The sequence below is a fragment of the Oryx dammah genome, unplaced genomic scaffold (assembly GCF_014754425.2).
Source record: "Oryx dammah isolate SB20612 unplaced genomic scaffold, SCBI_Odam_1.1 HiC_scaffold_23, whole genome shotgun sequence".
Taxonomy (NCBI): domain Eukaryota; kingdom Metazoa; phylum Chordata; class Mammalia; order Artiodactyla; family Bovidae; genus Oryx; species Oryx dammah.
The window spans coordinates 86,823,224-86,849,732 of NW_024070207.1; the positions used below are offsets into that span (position 1 = coordinate 86,823,224).

Sequence of the window (26,509 nt, forward strand, 5' to 3'; positions counted from 1 at the left end):
TAAAAACCTATTAGTAACCTTGCCATAAAACTGATTTAAGGTAGTTGTGTTTTTTCAGAAACACTGAGAATAATCCAATATTTAGTATTAATACTCAAAGCAGCACACTGAGATAATAGCAACATTTTATAGACTAGCTGCAATTTTCAGTAACTATGTTCACCAACTGTGTAACAGAATTGTAGTATTCTCCTAAGCCATATGCATGTTTCATATAAACAAGTATTAATAGGTCTTCTGGATATTCTTCACCAACAAAAATAGGAGGAGAATCTGCCTGTATTATCTCTACTGGTTTTCATAAAATGTGAGATAGGGCTCTTAGCTCAAGTTGACCGCCTCCCCCCCAACCCCCCCGCTGAAGCTGTGTTTACAATATCATCACAGTACTTTCCAAACTCGTCAGGAGTATACATAACTCCCATATTATGATTTGTTGAAAATGGCAGAAAGTCTTCCACATGGCTTTGCATATAGTTAGCAGTTTGACATCTTAAGGCAGCCACAGTCAGAATGCAGTTCTGTTCTTTCAGTTGATCTTCAATGTCTCTATACATACAGTGGCCATCAGATGGAATCTACTTAATTTCCAACTGTCGTAGAACTGGACATGGAACAACAGACTGGTTCCAAATAGGAAAAGGAGTACGTCAAGGCTGTATACTCTCACCCTGCATATTTAATTTATATGCAGAGTACATCATGAGAAACGCTGGGCTGGAAGAAACACAAGCTGGAATCAAGATTGTTGGGAGAAATATCAATAACCTCAGATATGCAGATGACACCACCCTTATGGCAGAAAGTGAAGAGGAACTAAAAAGCCTCTTGATGAAAGTGAAAGAGGAGAGTGAAAAAGTTGGCTTAAAGCTCAACATTCAGAAAACGAAGCTCATGGCATCTGGTCCCATCACTTCATGGGAAATAGATGGGGAAACAGTGGAAACAGTGTCAGACTTTTCTTTTTTTTTGTGGGGGGGGGGGGGCTCCCAAATCACTGGAGATGGTGACTGCAGCCATGAAATTAAAAGACGCTTACTCCTTGGAAGGAAAGTTATGACCAACCTAGATAGCATATTGAAAAGCAAAGAAATTACTTTGCCAACAAAGGTCCATCTAGTCAAGGCTATGGTTTTTCCAGTGGTCATGTATGGATGTGAGAGTTGGACTGTGAAGAAAGCTGAGCACCGAAGAATTGATGCTTTTGAACTGTGGTGTTGGAGAAGACTCTTGTGAGTCCTTTGGACTGCAAGGAGATCTAACCAGTCCATTCTAAAGAAGATCAGTCCTGGGTGTTCTTTGAAAGGAATGATGCTAAAGCTGAAACTCCAGTACTTTGGCCACCTCATGGAAGAGGTGACTCATTGGAAAAGACTCTAATGCTGGGAGGGATTGGGGCAGGAGAAGAAGGGAGCAACAAAGGATGACATGGCTGGATGGCATCACTGACTCGATGGACATGAGTTTGAGTGAACCCCAGGATTTGGTGATGGACAGGGAGGCCTGGCATGCTACAATTCATGGGGTCTCAAAACATCGGACACAACTGAGTGACTGAACTGAGCTGAATGAAAGTTATGTTTTTTTTTTTTTCTTTTGCTAGGTTAGGAATTATTTTTTCCCATACTGTAATCAAGAAAAAAAAAGAAACAGCTAGAAAAATTACTTGCCTATGTAAATAAAAATCAGGAATGTCAAAGAACTATTACTGCAATTCATGAGACTGGGACTATTATTGATTATTTAAAGGCTTGTCATAATCTAGAATCAGAAACTCAAAAGATGCAAATGCTAGCTGAAACAATTGCTACTGCCTTTAAAAAGAAAAATGAAGGATGCTTTACATGTGGATATAAAAACCATTTAAAAGGAGACTACCCTAAGAAGGCTAGTAAAAAACCTCCAAAGTTCGCCCTCACTGCCATAGAGGAATACATTGGACCAAAGATTTTAAATTTAAATTTTATATTGATGGAAAACCTATTCCAGGGAACTCCAAAGAGGGGACCCCCCAGGTACCCTAAAACAAAAACCAAGGGCAAATTCTATCTTTTCCCTCAAACCTTCAACATCCAGCAATGCTTTTGTTAATATACCAGCCCTAGATGATTTTTTTTCCTTTACCCTTAAGCAGTCTCTTCTAGAGTACCTACCAGACTTTTTGGACCCCTGCCCCCACAAACCTTCAGTCTTTTATTTGGCTGATCTAGTTTGGCTTCTAAAGGAATTACTGTTCACCCTGGAATAATTGATTCAAATTATAAAGGAGAGATTCAAATTATGATGTCATCTCAGATTCTATGACAATTCAAAAAGGGGGACAAAATTGCTCAATAACTTCTTTTGCCTTACATTTCTATTAACTCCTCTAGTAATGTATGGTGGAGAAGGCAATGGCACCCCACTCCAGTACTCTTGCCTGGAAAATCCCATGGATGGAGGAGCCTGGTAGGCTGCAGTCCATGGGGTCGCCAAGAGTCGGACACGACTGAGCGACTTCACTTTCACTTTTTACTTTCATGCATTGGAGAAGGAAATGGAAACCCACTCCAGTATTCTTGCCTGGAGAATCCCAGGGATGGTGGAGCCTGGTGGGCTGCCGTCTATGGGGTCACACAGAGTCGGACACGACTGAAGTGACTTAGCAGCAGTAATGTATGGACAGACAGATTCAACAGTACAGATCAAAAACAATCCTTGTGAACATCATTGGTATCTGAATATGCCCAACCAAATATAAATATCAAAATTAATAATAAAAGATTTTCTGGTCTCCTCAACACTGGATCTAGTGTTACTGTTATTTCCAAACACTTATGGCCCTAATCCTGGCCTATACAAAAGGTCTCTTGCCAAACTGCAAAAATTTCTCAAACCAAAGTACAAAAAATGTATCAAAATGTTTAGATCTACCCATATAAATGACCAAAAGGCCAACCTACAACATTAAGACCTTATGTGATAAATACACCCGTTAATCTAATAGAAAGAGACTTACTTATACAATGGCAAACTCAGATATACATCCCACATTTTTCCTAAGGGCCACTGCTCACTTAACAAACAAAACAATTATTAAAATAACTTGGAAAAATGACCAGCCTATTTGGACAGAGCAATGGCCCCTTACAAAAGATAAATTACAGGCTACTAAAAAGCTTATAGACACACAATTAAAATTAAAACAGATTGAGGAATCTTATTCTCCTTAGAACTTTCCAATTTTTATTATAAAAAAGAAATCTAGCAAATGGTATCTCTTAACAGACCTTTAAAAAGTTAATGCATCTATGAAACCTATAGATACAACTAGAGATCCCATCACCTATTACTATTCCTCAAAATTGACACATTATTATTACTGACTTACAAGATTTCCTTTTTAATATATCTTTACACCCTTTAGACCAGGAGAGATTCACTTTCTTTCTCCCTTATTCTAATCATATCGGGCCTCATAAAAGATTTCAATAGACTATATTACCTCAAAATATGCTTAACAATCCTAATATTTCTCAAAAATTTTGTAGCCAAGGCTTTACATCCAATGTGACAACAATTCCCTCATTCATATATCATTAATAATATACTGTAACTACAAAAAGGAGAAATGATATTTTTGACACTGAATGGCCATGATATTCTTTAGACTCCAGAAAAAAACTGATTAAAATTAAATCTTTTTTGAAATTACAAAACCGATTCTTACATGTACAGTTAAGAAAAGGTTAACTTGTTAAAATACTTTTTTGGAGCTCCAATTCTGCCTGGAAAACAAAACAGGCCTAAGAAAAAACCTAAAGTTAACTCTTATCATGTCCTTGAGATACACAACCCACTCTATCTTGGACTCCAGCCATAAACAAAATTGATGAAAAAAAATTTTTTTAATGGAAAAGATATTTCAAGTGAAAAACTATACCTATCTATCTATGTCTCAATGTATGTCCTTGTTTTTGGATAATATGAAGTTAATGAGCTCTATTTAAATTTAGGTTCATGTAAACTAAAAAATATTCAATATTAAATATAATGTTTAAATATAAATATAATTTAAATATAATTGTTTGCTAATCTAATTAAGACATGTCTTAAATCACCAACATTAAATAATACTTTTATTATGCCTAGGTTCAAGATAAACTAAATTTGTCAACAAAAAGGTAACTCTTTATATATATATATAAATGAGATGAAAACTTTTAATAAACTCTATTAAAATAATTATATTTTAATTAAGTTAACCTTAATATAAAATAATTATATTTTAATAGAGTAATCTATTATTATAATCTAAAATAATCTCTTAGGATTGGGGTAACAAGTTTCTGGAGGTATACTAAATAATAAAAGTTTATTAAATAGCTAGGTCATTTCCTAATGAAATAAGATTTTAAACATTAGTTTCTGAACATCAACTTCCTCTTACAAAAAGCTTTTCTTATAGAAAAACTAAAGAGATTTTAGAGTATTAATAAATATATATTATAACAAATAATATGATATAATAAATATATTCAACAATCTATAAAATACTAACCTACAAGACACTTCATAGTTGCTAAAGAAAAATAAGATGTATACTTTTAATAAAAAGATATAAGATATGGAAAATAAAATGATAAATACAAAAATATAAAAAAGGTTTATGACAAAAAAAAATTATGACAAATAGATTTAACTCATTACCCTGAACCTTCTTCCTCTTCCATCTTACATATCTTGATCAATTAAAATTCTTTTATATGGGTCACGCCTCTCCAAGGTAAAACTACACAACATGTTATAATCTACCTATCAACTTACCTTTCAATAATGAAAACACCTAATTCTATAAAAACAGACAATGGCCCTGCCTATATTTCTAAACAAATTCAAACAATTTTTACATTCATTCTCTATTAAACAGATTACAAAAATTCCTTATAATCCACAAACACAAGACATAATTAAACAAACACATTACACACTGTAACTACAAATAAAAAATTAAATAAAAAGATATATACAAAAACACTTTTATCTTCCTTTTCCAAAACAGACTTAACTAGATTCTAATACAATATAGTCTTTAAGCTGATAACTATAATTAATATAGCTTTATTTCTGTTTCCAATCTGTAAGATTCTTAAAACAAAATAACATCAACTTCAATGCCTGTTTCACAATATAAAACAAAAACAACATAAAAAAGGCACCGTTTGGAGAGGTGGTCCTAAGATGGCAGAGGAATAGGATGGGGAGACCACTTTCTCCCCTACAAATTCATCAAAGGAACATTTAAAAGCTGAGTAAATGCCACAAAACAACTTCTGAATGCTGGCAGAGGACATCAGGCGCCCAGAGAAGCAGCCCATTGTCTTCAAAAGGAGGTAGGAAAAAATATAAAAGACATAAAGAGACAAAAGAGGTAGGGATGGAGCTGCATTCTGGGAAGGGAGTCTTAAAAAGAGAGAAGTTTCCAAACACCAGGAAACACTCTCACTGCCAAGTCTGTGGTGAGCCTTGGAAGCACAGAGGGGAACATAACAGGGAGGAAAAGTAAATAAATAATTAAAACCCACAGATTCTGTGCCCAATGGTAATTCCCAGCGGAGAAGCAGTGCAGACATCTGCACCCACCACCAACAAGTGGGGGCTGGGCAGAGAGGCACAGGCTGCATTGCTTAGCATAAGGATCTGGCCTGAATGCCCCGAGCCCAATCTGAGCGAACTAACTTGGGCTAGCAAACCAGACTGTGGGATAACTACCACACGAAAAGCCAGCCCTAACCTAAGACACTGCCAGGCCTGCTCACACAACAAAGGATTGAACAGAGATAGCTGGCTGCAGACCATCCCCCTCTGGTGACAGGCAGCCAGAGCCAGAAGGGGGCAATTGCAGCCCCAGAGAGACATTATCCACAAAACTGTAAGCAGGCTTCTTTGCTAACTAAGACTTCTTGGGGTTCTGGACGGTCAACATCCACCTGAGAAGGTGCGCTGGTTTTACACCCAGAAAACCGAGCGGCAGGGACGAGAGAGGCAATAAGTCGCAGCGAACACGCTCACCAAACACCCCATCACCTGAACTGCTTGGACCTGAGAAGGGCACAAAACACAGACCCAACCGAGTCTGCACCGCTGAGGACTACCCGAGTGCCTGAACCTGAGCGGCTTAGACCTGCGAGGTGCATGCAGCCCAGGGCCAGCCTCAGATGGTTACCAACAGAGAAACCTAGAGCCTGAGCAGAGTGGGCAGGGAGGGTACACATGCCATGAGTGGAGGCAGGCCCAGTGTGGCTGAGGCACTGCAAGCACCTGCCAGTGCTATTTGTGTGCAGTGTCCCTCCCTCCCCACAGTGTGACTGAATAAGTGAGCCTAAAAAAAGTGTCCACCACCACCCCCATTGTGTCAGGGCAGAAATCAGACACTGAAGAGACGAGTAAAGAGAAGCTAAAACAGAGGGAACTGCCTTGGAAGTGACAGGTGCAATAGATTAAAACCCTCTTGTTAGTACCAACTACATAGGAAAGGGCCTATAGATCTTGAGAAATATAAGCCAGACCAAGGAACTATCCGAAAATGAACTGACCCCACAATACTCACAACACCAGAGAAAGTCCTAGATATATTTTTAATATTTTTATGATCATTCTTTTTTTAAAATTTTTTTAAAAATTTTAAGTCCTCTATTACACCTTTAATTTTCACTTTTATAACCTACTATTACTTTGCAAAAAAAGATCCTATTTTTAAAAGCAAACTTCATATGTATGTGTGTGTGTATATATATATATATATATATATTATAATTTCTGTGACTTTGCTTTTTTTTTCCTCTCCTTTTTTTCTTCTTTTCTTTCATATTGTACTTTTGAAATTCCAAACTCTAGATTTTTAATCTTTGCTTTTCAGTATTTGTTATCAACTTTGTACTTTTAGGAACCCAATTTTCAGTACCCATTTTTACTTGGGAGTGAGATTACTGGCTTGACTGCTCTCTCCCCCTTTGGAATCTCCTTTTTTTTCCACCAGGTCATCTGTGTCTCCTCACTAACCCCTCTCTTCTCTACCCAACTCTGTGAATTTCTGTGGGTTCCAACCAGTGGAGAACACTTAGGGAACTGATTACTGGCTGGATCTGTCTCTCCCCTTTTGATTCCCCCCTTTTATCCTCCTGGCCACCTCTGTCTCCTTCCTCCCTCTTCTCTTCTCTGTATAACTCCGTGAACATCTCTGAGTGGTCCAGTTGTAGAGTGCACATAAGGAAGTGATTACTGGCTAGCTTGCTCTCTCCTCTACTGATTCCACTTCATCTCATTCGGGTCACTTCTAACTCCCTCCTCTCTCTTCTCTTCTCCATGTAACTCTGTGAACCTCTCTGGGAGCTCCTCACTGTGGAGAAACTTTTCATCTTTAACCTAGGTGTTTTATCAACGGTGCTGTATAGAAGGAGAAGTTTTGAGACTACTGTAAAAATAAGACTAAAAACCAGAAGCAAGAAGCTTAAGTCCAAACCCTGAGAACACCAGAGAGCTCCTGACTCCAGGGAACATTAATTAACAGGAGTACATCAAACGCCTCCACACCTACACTGAAACCAAGCATCACACAAAGCCCAAGTTCCAGAGCAAGACATACCATGCAAATTCTCCAGCAACACAGGAACACAGCCCTGAGCTCCAATATACAGGCTGCCCAAAGTTACTAAAAAACCATAGACATCTCATAACTCATTACTGGACAGTTCATTGCACTCCAGAGAGAAGAAATCCAGCTCCACCCACAAGAACACCGACACAAGCTTCCCTAACCAGGAAACTTTGACAAGCCACCTGCACAACCCTACCCATGGTGAGGAAACTCCACAATAAAGAGAACTCCACAAACTGCCAAAATACAGAAAGGATACCCCAAACGCAGCTATATAAACAAGATGAAGAGACAGAGGAATACCCAGCAGGTACAGGAATAGGATAAATGTCCACCAAACCAAACAAAAGAGGAAGAGATAGGGAATCTACCTGAGAAAGAATTCCAAATAATGATAGTGAAAATGATCCAAAATCTTGAAATCAAAATGGAATCACAGATAAATAGTCTGGAGACAAGGATTGAGAAGATGTAAGAAAGGTTTAACAAGGACCTAAAAGAAATTAAAAAAAAAAAAGTCAATATATACAGAATAATGCAATAAATGAGATCAAAAACACTCTGGAGGCAACAAATAGTAGAATAATGGAGGCAGAAGATAGGATTAGTGAAATAGAAGATAGAATGGCAGAAATAAATGAATCAGAGAGGAAAAAAGAAAAACGAATTAAAAGAAATGAGGACAATCTCAGAGACCTCCAGGACAGTATTAAATGCACCAACATTCGAATCATAGGAGTCTCAGAAGAAGAAGACCAAAAGACAGACCGTGAGAAAATACTTGAGGAGATAATAGTTGAAAACTTCCCTAAAATGGGGAAGGAAATAATCACCCAAGTCCAAGAAATCCAGAGAGTCCCAAACAGGATAAACCCAAGGCAAAACACCCCAAGACACATATTAATCAAATTAACAAATTAACAAAGATCAAACACAAAGAACAAATATTAAAAACAGCAAGAGAAAAACAGCAAATAACACACAAGGGGATTCCCATAAGGATAACAGCTGATCTTTCAATAGAAACTCTTCAGGCCAGGAGGAACTGGCAAGACATACTTAAAGGGACAAACAAAATAACTTACAGCCCAGATGACTGTACCCAGCAAGGATCTCATTCAAATATGAAGGAGAAATCAAAAGATTTACAGACAAGCAAAAGCTGAGAGAATTCAGCACCAACAAACCAGCTCTCCAACAAATGTTAAAGGATATTCTCTCGACAGGAAACACTAAAAGGGTGTATAAACTCGAACCCAAAACAATAAAGTAAATGGCAACGGGATCATACTTATCAATAATTACCTTAAACATAAATGGGTTGAATGCCCCAACCAAAAGACAAAGACTGTTCGAATGGATACAAAAAACAAGACCTCTATATATGTTGTCTACAAGAGACCCACCTCTAAACAGGGGACACATACAGACTGAAAGTGAAGGGCTGGAAAAAGATATTCCATACAAATAGAGACCAAAAGAAAGCAGGAATAACAACACTCATATCAGATAAAATAGACTTTAAAACAAAGGCTGTGAAAAGAGACAGGAATACTACATAATGATCAAAGGATCAATCCAAGAAGAAGATACAACAATTATAAATATATATGCACCCAACATAGGAGCACCACAATATGTAAGACAAATGCTAACAAGTATGAAAGAGGAAATTAACAATAACACAATAATAGTGGGAGACTTTAACACCCACTCACACCTATGGATAGATCAACTAAACAGAAAATTAACAAGGAAATGCAAACTTTAAATGATACAATAGACCAGTTAGGCCTAATTGATATCTATAGGACATTTCACCCCAAAACAATGAATTTCACCTTTTTCTCAAGTGCACACGGAACCTTCTCCAGGATAGATCACATCCTGGGCCATAAATCTAGCCTTGATAAATTCAAAAAAAAAACTGAAATCATTCCAAGCATCTTTTCTGGCCACAATGCAGTAAGCTTAGATCTCAATTACAGGAGAAAAATTATTAAAAATTCCAAAATATGGAGGCTGAACAACACGTTGCTGAATAACCAACAAATCACAGAAGAAATCAAAAAAATAAATCAAAATATGCATACAAATGAATGTAAATGAAAACACAACCCAAAACCTATGGGACACTGTAAAAGCAGTGCTAAGGGGAAGTTTCATAGCAATACAGGCATACCTCAAGAAACAAGAAAAAAATCAAATAAATAACCTAACTCTACACCTAAAGCAACTAGAAAAGGAAGAAATGAAGAACCCCAAGGTTAGTAGAAGGAAAAAAATCTTAAAAATTAAGGCAGAAATACATGCAAAAGAAACAAAAGAGACCATAGCAAAAATCAACAAAGCCAAAAGCTGGTTTTTTGAAAGGACAAATAAAATTGACAAACCATTAGCCAGACTCATTAAGAAATAAAGGGAGAAAAATCAAATCAATAAAATTAGAAATGAAAATGGGGAGATCACAACAGATAACACAGAAATACAAAAGATCATAAGACGACTATCAGCAATTAAATGCCCATAAAATGCACAACATGGAAGAAATGGACAAATTCTTAGAAAAGTACAACTTTCCAAGAGACTACTATCAGCAATTATATGCCAATAAAATGCACAACGTAGAAGAAATGGACAAATTCTTAGAAAAGTACAACTTTCCAAAACTGAACCAGGAAGAAATAGAAAATCTTAACAAACCCATCACAAGCACAGAAATTGAAACTGTAATCAGAAATCTTCCAGCAAATGAAAGCCCAGGTCCAGATGGCTTCACAGCTGAATTCTACCAAAAATTTAAAGAAGAGCTAACACCTATCCTACTCAAACTCTTCCAGAAAATTGCAGAGGAAGGTCAACTTCCAAACTCATTCTATGAGGTGACCATCACCCTAATTCCAAAATCTGACAAAGATACCACAAAAAAAAGAAAACTACAGGACAATATCATTGATGAACATAGATGCAAAAATCAGAATCCAACAACGCATTAAAAACATCATACACGATGACCAAGTGGGCTTTATCCCACAGATGCAAGGATTCTTTAATATCGAAAAATCAATCAATGTAATACACCACATTAACAAATTGAAAAATAAAAGCCATATGATTATCTCAATAGATGCAGAGAAAGCCTTTGACAAAATTCAACATCCACTTATGATAAAAAAAAAAAAACTCTCCAGAAAGCAGGAATAGAAGGAACACACCTCAACATAATAAAAGCTATATATGACAAACCCACAGCAAACATTATCCTCAATGGTGAAAAATTGAAAGCATTTCCCCTAAAGCCAGGAACAAGACAAGGGTGCCCACTTTCACCACTACTATTCACCATAGTTCTGGAAGTTTCAGCCACAGCAATCAGAGCAGAAAAAGAAATAAAAGGAATCCAAATTGGAAAAGAAGAAGTAAAACTCTCACTGTTTGCAGATGACATGATCCTCTACATAGAAAACCCTAAAGACTCCACCAGAAAATTACTAGCGCTAATCAATGAATATAGTAAAGTGGCAGGATATAAAACCAACACATAGAAATCCCTTGCATTCCTATACACTAATAATGAGAAAATAGAAAGAGAAATTAAGGAAACAATTCCATTCAGCATTGCAACGAAAAGAATAAAATACTTAGGAATATATCTACCTAAAGAAACTAAAGACCAATATATGGGCTTCCCTGGTGGCTCAGAGGTTAAAACGTCTGCCCACAATGTGGGAGACCTGGGTTCGATCCCTGGGTCGGGAAGATCAACCCACTCCAGTATTAAAACTATAAAACACTGGTGAAAGAAATCAAAGAGGACACTAATAGATGGAGAAATACACGATGTTCATGGATCAGAAGAATCAATACAGTGAAAATGACTATACTACTCAAAGTAATCTATAGATTCAATGCAATCACTATCAAGCTACCAACAGTATCCTTCACAGAGCTAGAACATATAATTTCACAATGTGTATGGAAATACAAAAAAACCTCGAATAGCCAAAGCAATCTTGAGAAAGAAGAATGGAACTGGAGGAATCAACCTGCCTGACTTCAGGCTCTACTGCAAAGCTACAGTCATCAAGACAGTATGGTACTGGAACAAAGACAGAAATATAGATCAATGGAACAAAATAGAAAGCCCAGAGATAAATCCACGCACCTATGAACACCTTAGCTTTGACAAAGGAGGCAAGAATACACAATAGATTAAAGACAATCTCTTTAACAAGTGGTTATGGGAAAAATGGTCAATCACTTGTAAAAGAGTGAAACTAGAACACTTTCTAACACCATACACAAAAATAAACTCAAAATGGATTAAAGATCTAAACGTAAGACCAGAAACTATAAAACTCCTAGAAGAGAACAAAGGCAAAACACTCTCTAACATACACCACAGCAGGATCCTCTATGACCCACCTCCCAGAATATTGGAAATAAAAGCAAAAATAAACAAATAGGACCTAATTAAACTTAAAAACTTCTGCACAACAAAGGAAACTATAAGCAAGGTGAAAAGACAGCCTTCAGAGTGGGAGAAAATAATAGCAAATGAAGCAACTGACAAACAACTAATCCCAAAAATATATAAGCAACTTGTACAGCTCAATTCCAGAAAAATAAACGACCCAATCAAAAAATGGGCCAAAGAACTAAATAGACATTTCTCCAAAGAAGACATACAGATGGCTAACAAACACATGAAAAGCTGCTCAACATCACTCATTATCAGAGAAATGTAAATCAAATCCACAATGAGGTACCATTTCACACCAGTCAGAATGGCTGTGATCCAAAAGTCTACAAGCAATAAATGCTGGAGAGGGTGTGGAGAAAAGAGAACCCTCTTACACTGTTGGTGGGAATGCAAACTAGTACAGCCACTATGGAAAACAGTGTGGAGATTCCTTAAAAAACTGGAAATAGAACTGCCTTATGACCCACCAATCCCACTGCTGGGCATACAGACTGAGGAAACCAGAATTGAAAGAGACACGTGTACCCCAGTGTTCATCGCAGCACTGTTTACAATAGCCAGGACATGGAAGCAACCTAGATGTCCATCAACAGATGAATAGATAAGAAAACTATGATACATATACACAATGGAGTATTACTGAGCCATTAAAAAGAATACATTTGAATCAGTTCTAATGAGGTGGATGAAACTGGAGCCTATTATACAGAGTGAAGTAAGGCAGAAAGAAAAACACCAATATAGTATACTAATGCATTTATATGGAATTTAGAAAGATGGTAATGATGACCCTTTATGCGAGACAGCAAAAGAGACACAGATGTACAGAACAGTCTTTTGGACTCTGTGGGCAAGGGAGAGGGTGGGATGATTTGGGAGAATGGCATTGAAACATGTATAATATCATATATGAAACGAGTTGCCAGTCTCAGTTTAATGCATGATACTGGATGCTTGAGGCTGGTGTACTGAGACAACCCAGAGGGATGGTATGGGGAGGCAGGAGGGACAGGGGTTCAGAATGGTGAACACCTGTATACCTGTGGCAGATACATGTTGATGTATGGCAAAACCAATACAATATTGTAAAGTAATTAATCTCCAATTAAAATAAATAAATTTATATTAAAATAAGTTAATTTAAAAAAAAGGCACCATTTGCCAAATAAGTTATTTGTTCCTAAGAGTATCAAAAATACAAAATATTCACCTTTATTTCAGTTCTGTCTTAAAAATATAATCATCTTCCTTGACACACTAAACAGAAAAATTCAACAGCTACCAGGCTGCATTTGTTTTCCAAGGACAAGGTCAAATATATTCATATATGAAGAACGTTTCATTTAACAAGTTGTTTTGTACCAGCTTTTCAATAATTTCACCTAAAAATTTTTTTGAGTGTTTACTCCTAATCCTTTGCCCCAAATAACACAAACCACTTAAAACACAGTAAGATCCCATTTCTCTTTATATCAAAAAAATGTATATACTAAATTAAAAAATCAACCCATTAATTCAAAACTACAGCCAAATACCAATCCCAAACAGATTTCTAGATGATTTTTTTTTCTTTTAGACTAAAATGTTTCCTAAAAATATTTCATCATTGTCACTTTCTTTTCTTTCTATAACTATTGTTAATATAACTTTATTTATTTAAAATTTTTTAAACTTACCACAAAGAGATATTTTGACAAAAACAATAAAAATGTTTTAAAACATTAAAAGACACCTCCCTTCCTTTGCACATTTGATATCAAAACGGGTTAACTAATCTATACAAATCTAAAAAACTAATCACAGAGAAAGAGTTATGCTTCTATTTCTCCAGATAGATCCAACACAGTCATATAACTTCCTCTTCAAAAGATTCAACCTAAGGGGCTCCCCAACATCCAGACTAAAAATGATACAACAAAAAGCTCAGGAGAAAAGAATTCCAATACAAGCCATGGTGACTTTAAAATTTCCAAAAATCACTGCATTCAGTGTCATCGACCTTATGATCTCCCTACTTGGAGACAGATAGAAACCCTTACTAATCAAGGTGAAAATCTGATTTCTCAACAAGAAATGTCTCAGAATCCTGAAAATATTTTTCTTCACTATGCTTGCTTTGCTTGCTTTTGCTTCCCCCATTCAGGCTGACTTGATTGATAACACTTAATGAGCTTATGTACCTAATCCCCCTTTTTTATTATGGTTGTAAAATAGACAGATATAAGACCAATCGTATCCACTAATGACTCAACACATATGCCCCCTCCTTGGAACTTAGAGGGGCCCTCTCATCCTAAAGAAAAACAAAAACTAATTAATATCTCTCTAGGTTATAAAGTCCTTCCTTTGTTATGGGCCCAACAAAATTAAACATAAATGTTAGCTGACAAACTTGGGCTTTCATCCTGCCTCTAAAAGAAGACTTTTGGACACTGCTTAGATTATTTACTGCCCTTTCTTTGTCCATAAACCATGTTTAGAGAAAAAAGAAAAGAACAGAAAACACTATGCAAAGTGTTTACTAATAAAAACTTTAAATATATTTCTATTCATTGAGACAAATGTCAGGCCAAATCAGAAAAATTAATGTTAATGGCTAATCATACAATTGTTATTTGGAGACCCCATAATATATGGTTATCTAACTGCTCAAATGATATTAACAACAGTGTGTGTGATTTTGTTACTCAAATAACATAAAAGATTACTAATACTACAGCAGAATATTACCATGACAGAGGACTTCTTGGGTGACTTGATGGTGAAATGGCCCCCCATCATCCTCAAATCGTCCTTGATAAACAGATTGGGCCTAAACAATGAGACATCTAAAAACTTGCCACAAACACTGAAAAACTCAGGACTTAGACTGGACATTTCACAGAGACCAATCATAGTCATAAAAACTATTTCTTTCATTATAATCAATCATATTTTATACAAGCCTATAATACCAGACCACCTGACCTGCCTCTTGAGAAACCTATATGCAGGTCAGGAAGCAATAGTTAGAACTGGACATGGAACAACAGACTGGTTCCAAATAGGAAAAGGAGTACGTCAAGGCTGTATATTGTTACCCTGCTTATTTAATTTATATGCAGAGTACATCCTGAGAAATGCTGGGCTGGAAGAAGCACAAGCTGAAATCAAGATTGCCAGGAGAAATATCAATAACCTCAGATATGCAGATGACACCACCCTTATGGCAGAAAGAGAAGAGAAACTAAAAAGCCTCTTGATGAAAGGGGAAGAGGAGAGTGAAAAAGTTGGCTTAAAGCTCAACATTCAGAAAACGAAGATCATGGCATCTGGTCCTATCAATTCATGGGAAATAGATGGGGAAACAGTGGAAACAGGGTCAGACTTTATTTTTTGAGGGGGCTCCCAAATCACTGCAGATGGTGATTGCAGCCATGAAATTAAAAGGCACTTACTCCTTGGAAGAAAAGTTATGACCAACCTAGACAGCATATTGAAAAGCAAAGAAATTACTTTGCCAACAAACTCCATCTAGTCAAGGCTATGGTTTTTGCAGTAGTCATGTATGGATGTGAGAGTTGGACTGTGAAGAAAGCTGAGCGCTGAAGAATTGATGCTTTTGAACTGTAGTGTTGGAGAAGACTCTTGTGAGTCCCTTGGACTGCAAGGAGATCCAACCAGTCCATTCTAAAGGAGATCAGTCCTGGGTGTGCTCTGGAAGGACTGATGTTAAGCTGAAACTCCAATACTTTGGCCACCTCATGTGAAGAGTTGACTCATTAGAAAAGACTCTCATGCTAGAAGGGATTGGGGGCAGGAGGAGAAGGGGATGACAGAGGATGAGATGGCTAGATGGCATCACTGATTTGGTGGACATGAGTTGGAGTGAACTCTGGGAGTTGGTAATGGACAGGGAGGCCTGGCGTGCTGCAATTCATGGGATTTCAAAGAGTCGGACATGACTGAGCGAATGAACTGAACTGAACTGATGTTCCTCTTCCTTTTGTTATAGCTATAGGAAATTTACAATTCAATAAGACTTTACGTTCTATAACTTACATAAATTGTAAATTGTATACTTGTCTTAACTCCTCTATTTCCTTAAAAAAATGACTCCCTTTTGATTCTTCGATCTCGGCATAATCTTCGGTTACCAATAAGTCTCCAGTGGCCCTGGGAAAAAGGTCCTATGGCTGGAATTACTTCCCGGTTACTTACTAAATTGCTCCGGTGATCTAAACAATTCATTAGATGGCTGATTTTTGACATTTTGAAATTAATAGCTATTTACACCACTGCTGCTGTCACTGGTGTTGTTTTGGAAGCCTCAATTCAAACACATAATTTTATTCAAAATTAGACTAAAGATGCCCATACTATACAGGCCACTCAGACTCAGATAGATGAAGATATTCAAGATAAAATACAAAAACTAAAAACAGCCATCAAATGGGTTAGAAATCAGTTAATAGATGTACAAAAACAGACAGTGCTAAAATGTGATTAAAATTCTACTCAATTTTGTGTTACTCCTGTTCATTTCAACAATAATGCTTACAATTAGAAACAAATCAAATTTCATTTACAAAACATATAATAATGCCTCTCTAAATGTACAATTACTACAAAAAATATTTAAAATCTTTTCTAATAATCTGCCTTCTTCCACTAATTTAAAAACTTTAGCTGAACAACTAGCTGATCAATTATCTGGGCTAGACCCACACAGATGGTTTCAAAACATTACTCACAACATCAGGTCTAAAACTGTAATTTTGGTGATTGTCTTAACAATTATATTTGTCATCTACCATCGCCTTCATGCCAAGATTTTTAAAACTAAACAAACTCTAATGTTCAAAACTCTTTTTACAAATATTATAAATAAATAAGGGGGGATTATCAGGGAATGTTTAACAGGAGGATTCCTAAGTGCTGTTTCTCATAAGTCCTTTGTTTCTTTTTAAGCGGAACAGCAGGCTGCTCCCAGGAACTGAGGTCATTGTGTGAGACAGGCTTCAGTCTCCTTTAGTAAACATTCTCTTTACAACAAACTCAATCAATCAAGACCCTTTTACAAATATAATAAATAAGGGGGAATTGTCGGCGAACATTTAACAGGAGGATTCCTGCATGCTTTTTTTCTATTTCTCAAGGATTCTCTTTTCCTTATCAGTTCCTATTCCAAGAATGAGTAAAGCAGCATGCAGTTCTCAGGACTGAGGTCATGGGATGAGACATGCAGTGACTCTTTTCAGCGTCAGTGACCTTGTAGGTATTAGACTATCCATATTGTGGCTATTGATAAAATTTCATCCTGTGTAATAGCTGAGTAAACATCTTACTAAAGATATATAAGCCTGCATTTCTGCTAATAAAGCACCTTTGCTCCATGAGAGCTTGGGTCCCTGTCTCTCTCTCTCTCTCTCTCTCTCCCCCCTCCCCCCGCCCCCCCGGCTGATTCTTTGGAACACAGAGACCTGTCTTGTTCACTCTCCTGCCCGGGCTTCTAAACTCTCTCAAGAAGGCGCCCTATGCCTTCACCCACCTTGAGAGGGCACCCGGTGCCTTCGTGAGAGACACAAGTCCTGTGTCGAGGGCTTTATTGGTTTTCTGCATAAACCAGGGAGTATCAGCTTCTCTCTCTCTCTTTCACTTTCTTATCATTACTTCTGGACCGCCAGGTCTCGGTCCATTAAAAGACCCCAACACTCAACATTTTGAAATAACCAACAAGGGAAAATAATCTGAAAAAATATAGATATACAGGTATGTGTAACTGATTCACTTTGTTGTACACCTGAAACTCACACAAAAAAAAACAACTGTACAACTAATACTTCAATGAAAATTTTTAAAAAACAATGAGATATTGCCCCAAACCTGATACAATGGCTATTATAAAAAAGAAAATAGACAACCAGTGCTAATGAGGATGTGGAGAAAAGTGAATCCTAGTTCACTGTTGGTAGGAATATAAATTTATACAGCCACTATGAAAAACAGCATTCCTCAAAAAAACCAAGTTCCTCAAAAAATTAAAAATACAACTACCATATGACCCAGCAATTCCACTTCTGGGAATATATCAATAAGAAACGAAATGACTAATTGAAAAAGATATATGCATCCCAATGTTCATAGTAGCATTATTTACAACAGCCAAGGGAGGGAAATAACCTAAGTGTCCATCAACCAATGAATAAAGAAGCTGTAATATATACTGGATGGTGTTTTGCTTAATGAAGTAAGTCAGACAGACAAAGCCAAATACTGAATATTTTCACTTACATCTTGAATCTAAAAAAATAAAAAGAATGAAGATAATAAAACAGGTACAGATTCATAGATACATTGAATATTTAGACTAGTGTTTACTATTAAGGAGGGTGATGGGGGAGGGGCAAAATATAGAAGAAGATTAAGAGGTACAAAGTACTAGGTAAAAAATAAATAAGTTACAAGGATGTAATGTATAGCACAGGGAATATAGCTAATATTTTATAACTTTGAAAGTGAAAATCACTCAGTCATGTCCAACTCTTTGCAACCCCATGGACTATAAAGTCCATGGAATTCTCTAGGCCAGAATACTGGAGTGAGTAGCCTTTCCCTTCTTCAGGGGATCTTACCCAGGTATCCTGCATTGCAGGTTAATGGAATATAATCTATAAAAATATAGAATTACTATGTTGAAGCTAATATAGCATTGTAAATCAACTATAATTCAATTAAAAATAAATAAAATAAGATGGTTTGAATTTTTTTAAGGAAATGATTTGGGGACAGGTGAATATCCACATGTAAAAGAATGCAATTGGGCCCTTCTCTTATATCATATACAAAACCATGTATATGGATTAAGTAAAAAAATTAATCATAAAGTGAAAAGAATTAATCATAAAATGGATTAAAGAGTGAAACATAAAACCCAAAACTTTAAAATCCCTCAATAAAAATATAGGGGATTTGGGACGTTCAAGGTGGTGAAGGACTAACACAGGGAAATCACCTCCACCCCCCTGCCCCACAAATACATCAAAAATGCATCTGCATATAAAACAACTCTTACAGAACACCTTCTGGACACTGGCAGAAGACCGTAGACTTCCAAAACGACAAACCAATCTCCTCAGAATGAGGTGGAGTAAAACATAAAGATAAAAGAGACAAAAGATTTGGGGATGGGGATCTGGGCCCTGAGGAGGGAGTTGTGAAGGAAGAAAAGTCTCTGCACACTCTCAGAAACCCTTTCATGGATGGGAACAGGAAGGAGCTTCAGAACCTCAGAGGGGAGCACAGCAACAGGTGCTCAGAAGGCAAAGTGGAAAGAAATCACCACAGAGATCATTGAAAAACAGCATTTGCAAATAGAGAAGCAGCTTGCACACCTGCCATGGCTAGTGGGGGTGGGGTGCTAAGGCTCAGTCTTTGGGTGTCCTGGGCTTGACTGCCATGAAGATACTCTGAGGGGATGAGTATGATACAGCTGAAGGAGTCTAGGGAAAAGACTGGGCCTCCCAGAGAGGCAAGAGATCATTGTTACAGGAACCCTCTAACTCTGAGTGCTTGCAGACCACAGGAACCTTCCTTCAAGAATGTCAGAGGTGGGACTAGCAGTGGCTGCAAACTGCCCGACCCCAGAGATAAATATGCCTGGCCATCATCAGAGGTGGCATGAGTGCCAATGGTGAAAACAGATGTGACTGCAGTTTACAATCCAGGAGGGAGAAATGCAAGCTGACTTGGCACTGCCAAAGGGTGAGTACCTGAACCAGGGAACAAAACACCACTGCTGTGGCCCTGATGCCAGAGGTAGCAGCTGCCACCAAGCCATGAGCAGGCACAGGTTATTTTCCTCAGAGCATATGCAGCTTGGCTATGCTGAGGGAAACATGACTCCTGGCCACTCCCCCTGGGAGAGCACACTACTTGCATCAGAGTGTAGCAACTTCCTGCAGGTCTCAGCCACAGGGGCACTCCCCAAACACACCAATTATGGCTGCCATAACTCTCCTTTTCTGAAGCCCAACTGAACAAGTGAAGTGAAAGTCGTTCAGTCGTGTCTGACTCTTTGCAACACCATGGACTGTATTATAGAGTCCATGGAATTCTCTAGGCCAGAATACTGGAGTAGGTAGCCTTTCCCTTCTCCAGGGAATCTTCCCAACCCAGGGATCAAACCCAGGTCTCCCACATTGCAGGCGGATTCTTTACCAGCTGAGCCACAAAGGAAGCCCAAGAATACTGGAGTGGGTAGCCTGTCCCTTCTCCAGCAGATCTTTCCGACTCAGGAATTGAATCATGGTCTCCTGAATTGCTGGTAGATTCTTTACCAACTGAACAAGTGAGCCCTAATAAGCTGCTGGAGTCACCCGCACTGGTCTTGGTGGGGAACAGACACCAGAGGGCAGTTTACAAGAAGAGGTGGGCCCAAAACCAAAGCGGAGCACCAGGGGCTGTGTAAGCAAAGAATAGGAAGGGAATTGACACCTGTAGCCATACATGCAACAGATTAAATCGCCCCAATTAGCCGGAGAGTGTGGACTTCGGGGGCAACTGTGGATTTCAAAGCAAGTACAAGTTGAAGTAAGGCTAGATAGGGTAGCTGGCTACAAACTGCCTGACCCCAGAGATAAATATGCCTGGTGACCACCAAAGGCAGCATGAGCACCAGAGATGAAAACAGAGGCAACTGCAGTTTACAATCCAAGAGGGAGAAACGCAAGCTGACTTGGCACTGCCAAAGCCAAGTGTGAGCTGACCCTATAGCACCTATAGCATGTCCAGAGACATTCATAGAAATACTGGAGGACTTCCTGAATAGGCAGGTTAGCTGGTGCTCACTGTGTGAGAAGACAACAGAGGACTCAGGAGGACATTCTACTTACTATCACTCTCTGTGTATATATATACACATATGTTTCTCTTTATGTTATTTTCCTTCATATTGTTCTAATGTTGTTCTTTATTATTCCTTTAATTTTTTTCACTTTGTTGTTGTTGTTTAGTCACTAAATTGTGTCTAACTCTTTTGTGACCCCATAGACTGTAGCCTTTCAGGCTCCTCTGTCCATGGGATTTCCCAGGCAAGAATACTAGAGTGTGTTGCCATGTCTTTCTCCAGGGGATTTTCCCAACCCAGGGATTGAATCCAGATCTCTTGCATGGCAGGTAGACGCTTTACCACTGAGCCATCAGGGAATCTCAATATAACTTACTGATTTTTTTAATATATTAATTTTCTCCTATCTTTATAGTACCCTTTATTTATATTGTATACTTTCCATGCTTTTCATTTTGTACTTTCGCTAGTCTAGTCTTTAGTATTCATTTTCACCTATGGGTTGGTTAATTGTCTTGATTGTTTCTCTGGTAGCTCAGCTGGTAAAGAATCCACCTGCAATGCAGGAGACCCCAGTTTGATTCCTGGGTTGGGAAGATCTGCTGGAGGAGGGATAGGCTATCCATTCCAGTATTCTTGGGCTTCCCTAGTGGCTCAGCTGGTGAAGAATCTGCCTGCACTGTTGGAGACCTGGGTTTGATCCCTGGGTTGGGAAGATCCCCAGAGAAGGAAAGCCTACCCAGTCTAGTATTCTGGTCTGGAGAATTCCATGGACTGTATGGGGTCACAAAGACACTACTGAGTCACTTTCACTTTCACTTATTGGCTTGATTGCTCTCTTCTTTTTGATTCCTGTCTTTATTCTTATTTTCTCTTTATTCAACCCTTTTCATCAGTATGTGAGTTTCTTTGGGTGTTCTTGGCTGTTGAATATTGATTTCAGCATCTGTCTTGAGGTTTTGTCTTCTGTGCTGTGACTTGTGGAGTCTTGGTGCTACAGTAAGCCTGAATCTCTGAGGTGGGAGACCTGAGGCTAGGACTTTGGCTCACCAGAGAACTCCCGACCCAATGGAGCATTAATCAGTCAGAGCTCTCAAAGGCCTTCATCTCAACACTAAGGCCAGTCCCCACCCAAAAGCCAGTAGGCTTCAGTGCCAGATACCTCACGGCAAACTTTCAGTAAAATAGGAACACAACCCTGCCCATTAGTAGAGACAGACTGTCCAAAGCCAAACAAAGCCAATAGAAACCCCCAAAACTGTATTACTGAACACAGCATTGCCCTTCAGAGAGACAAGACCCAGCTTCATTTACCAGAACACAGACATAAGTCCCCCCAACCAGGAAACCTTCACAAGGCACTGGTCCAACCCCACCCACAGGGGGAAGATTCCACAATTAAGAGGAACTGTGACCTTCCAGTCTATATAAAGAAAACCCCAAACACAGTAAATTAAACAAAATGAAAAGATACATAAACATGCAGCAGATGAAGCAACATGGTAAAACTTCACAATACTAAACAAATGAAGAAGAAACAGGCAGTCCACCAGAAAAAGAATTCAGAGTAATGATAGTAAAAATGATCCAAAATCTAGAAAATAAAATGGAGGCACAGATAAATAGAATGGAGGCATGGATTAAGAAGAAATGTTTAACATAGAACTAGAAATGTTAACAAAGAAATGTTAACAAAGATACAAGAAACGTTTAACAAAGAACTAGAAGAAATAAACAGTCAGCAATAAACAACACAATAACTGAGATTAGAAATATACTAAAGGAACCAATAGCAGACACCTGAGGCAGAATGATGGGTGGTAAGTGAGCTGGAAGATGGAATGGTGGAAATAATTGAAGTGGAACAGAATAAAGGGGAAAAAATAGAAAAGAAATAAAAACAGTCTCAGGGAGTGCTGGGACAACGTTAAGCACATCAACATTCAAATTCTCCACAAGAAGAGAAAGAAAGGGTATGAGAAAATATTTGAAGAGATTATAGTCAAAAATCTCCCTAATATGGAAAAGGTAATAGCCACTCAAGTCCAGGAAGTTCAGAGCATCCCATACATGATAAATCCAAAGAGAAATACACCAAGACACATATTAATCAAACTAATGAAAATTAAACACAAACAAAAAAATAATAACAGCTGCAAGGGAAAAGCAACGAATAACATACAAGAGGATCCCCATAAGGCTAACAGCTGATCTTTCAACAGAAACTCTGCAAGCCAGAAGGGAGTGGCAGCATATACTTAAAGTGATAAAAGGAAAACACCTACAACCATGTTTACTCTACCCAACAAGGATTGAGAGGGTAACAGGCAGGAAGGGCAAGGGTCCCCAAATGGAGGAAAAAGGCTGAAAGTTTCAGACATTTTTTTTCTCTCTCTTAAGTGGCAGGAGGAAACAAACTACTGTTCTATTTTTCCCCTTCTCTATATAAATTTAAAATGAGGTTTCTCTTAAAATTCTGCGTTGCCATAATGACACCTGGTTCACCTGAATTTAACTTTTCTCAAACCTTGAGCTAACCAATGCATTTTTTCTTATGGAAATGTTTGTCTTAAGCTAAGTTAATGTAATATGTATTTATATGGAAATCTGCTTTTCTTCAAGATTCATGTCAATCATTTTATGGCCCAGGATGACTCACCTGGTGCCAATGTTATCTCAAAATGCATGTTGTGGGTGAGGGGCCTGGTGCCATTCTCTGAGTTTTGAGATATTTCCTTTCTTTAATTAGCAGACTGCTAGTAGCTATATAACATCTGGCTAAAGACTAGCAGGGGGCATTCTCTCCTTCCCTTTCTAATGTCTATGTCAAAAGCTTTCTCTATCTATTTTACACTTTAATAAAATTTTATTACACAAAAGTTCTGAGCGATCAAACCTCGTCACTGGCCCTGGATTGAATTCTTCTCCTCCAGAGGCCAAGAATTCAATCATCTTTCGTGGTTTAGCAATAAACTTTCATCTTGGGATCTCATCTGGGATTCTTCAGGACAAGATAAGGATGCTTGGAGCTCTAGTTCTTTGTTCTACCAAACAGATTTTCTGCTGTACTTTACTAACTCTAAAGTATACTTGTGTGAATGAATGACATGCCCTGTGAAAAGCAAGTGAGGAGCCCTGCTCTGCAGTTCTGCGGTGACCTCACATGGCTTATGGCAGAAACCTGTCAGGGGATTATACCAACCTGCCAATGCCATGAGGCACCCAAAGTCTCCTTCAGGGAGCAGCCAGAAAAGGGCAAAGCATGGACCGAACTCTCCTTTCTCGGTCAAACTTTCTGATCTCTTTGACCATTACATAAATTCCCAGGAATTAGAACTACTAGCCTAATCTGTCACATCATAGACTTTCAAGGGACTTGTGATCTATGCTGTTACTGTGTACTGTTACTTACATCCTAAACTTGGATTGGTAGTCAGGAAGTGCCTAGCCTCGCTAGGAGTCAGAAGTTCAGAAGCCAGATGAAGCTCTAGTTCCAAGAGCATCTCCGAGGTTAAAGGTTACTCAGATTGGAAGTGCAATGGGCTTCTTCCTTTGGTAATGCTAGCTCTTAATGGATCAGAGGAGGCTTTCCAGTGGCTTTTGTCCAAACTCCTTAGACATTCTTTCTGTGTAATCTGTAGGAATGAAAGGAAGGACTGGTCCTAATAACTCAAGGAAAAAAATCACTTTTTCCTCACTGGCCAGCCATTCACCATCTCTTTTGCTACTGCTTATTCTGGTGTGGTGAAGCTCAGAAGGAACATCTTGGTTTTATATTTATGTCAGTCTTATTGTGGTCAGGAATATACTCAGGGTCAGGCACAGGCACTCAGGTGACAAATGTTTCTCCCAGTGGTCTTAGCTTGGGAGGTATTCTGGAAGGTTACTCTGACTGTACCCCGAGTGGCATCAGAGGCAAGCAAGGTTTTCATGGTGAGGAACTGGACATCAGTCTGGGATGCCATCAAGTCTACCCCTGGTGCTTCTCCATCCCACCCCAGTGGTAGAACCAGGAGGGATGAATATGGCACCTATGTCAGTAAGGGACAGACTAAGTCCAGCCAGGGAAGGAAAGCTTTGGTGTAAAGTCTGTTTACACCCCCATCTAGAGCAGGGAGGGACCCCTCCAGTAGAAAGATGGTGCTGGTCACTTTTTTTCTCTCTTACAGATGAGAGCTAACAATTCCAGCCTCACTCCTTTGAACTGTATCCTGAAAAATGGATAGATTTGATCCCCAGAGCTTAAAGAAGACACACCTGATCTTCTTGTGTGATACTGCATGGCCATGGTATCCATTGGAGGATGGTGAATGGTGGCCAGTTGGAGGGTCTCTTAATTATAATTCTCTTTTACAATTAGACTGGTTCTGTAGAAAACAAGGGAAATAGGTAGAAGTTGCATACATATGTTGCCCTTTTTCTCTCTGTGAGATATGCCAGGCTTATGTCCTAAGGGTATAGATTTGGGTATAAAACCTTGAGCTCCCTCCTGTCCTACTTTGCCCCTGTACCTGGGGCCCCAAAAAGAGCAAACTGAAAGTCTTCCTCCCTCCCAGGAAGAGTGGCCTTGGTCTCAGTAAAAACCCAAACTGAGATTCAAACTGCCCACATAGAGGTCCAAACAACCCATGTTTCAGTACAAACTCAGACTACTCTGGTTTCAATAGAAACTCAGATAATCAAAGTAAGAGAAGCTCAGACTGCAAAAACTAAGGGTGAAATGAAGGGTGAGATGGAGGACAGGAGACAAAGAGATAAAGAAAAGCAGGTTTCTCCAATCTTCCCTGGGATGATATGCAAAGGGCAGCCAGAGAGGCTGAGGAACATCCACACAAGCTGTTGCCTCTTCATGAAGCACCCACCAGGAGAAATAATCAGTCTATGAGTGTTAATAACCCCTGTTCTTATTAAGAAATTTAAAGAATTAAGGAGGATCTGGGAGACTATTTAGAGGACCCAGAAAAATATATTAGAGCTTTTAAAGGTGTTACTCTGCTTTATGACCTTACTTGGAAGAATGTGATGTATATCTTGGGACAAACACTGACTCCCAACTTAAAAACTTGAGTTTTGAGGAAAGCAGTTGCCTATGGAAGATGAATGGCTTGGTAATGAATCAGTAGTGAAGAGGAAGGACGAGATAGCCACCATCCCCATTGGGAATCAGGTGATCCCAACTGTAGAACCAGACTGGGACTATAACACAGCTAAAGGAAAAACATCTATTTCTGCTTTATTGACTGTGCCAAAGCCTTTGACTGTGTGGATCACAATCAACTATGGAAAACTCTGACAGAGATGGGAATACCAGACCACCTGACCTGCCTCTTGAGAAACCTATATGCAGGTCAGAATACAACAGTTAGAAATGGACATGGAACAACAGACGGGTTCCAAATAGGAAAAAGAGTATGTCAAGGCTGTATATTGTCACCCTGCTTATTTAACTTATATGCAGAGTACATCATGAGAAACTCTGGGCTGGAAGAAGCACAAGCTGAAATCAAGATTGCCAGGAGAAATATCAGTAACCTCAGATATGCAGATGACACCACCCTTATGG

General features: G+C 38.5%; 1 pseudogene; it reads right to left on the reverse strand.

Annotated features, from left to right (window-relative positions):
- On the reverse strand, positions 1-24,449 carry LOC120881650 (annotated as a pseudogene).
- Positions 24,450-26,509: the final 2,060 nt, after the last annotated feature.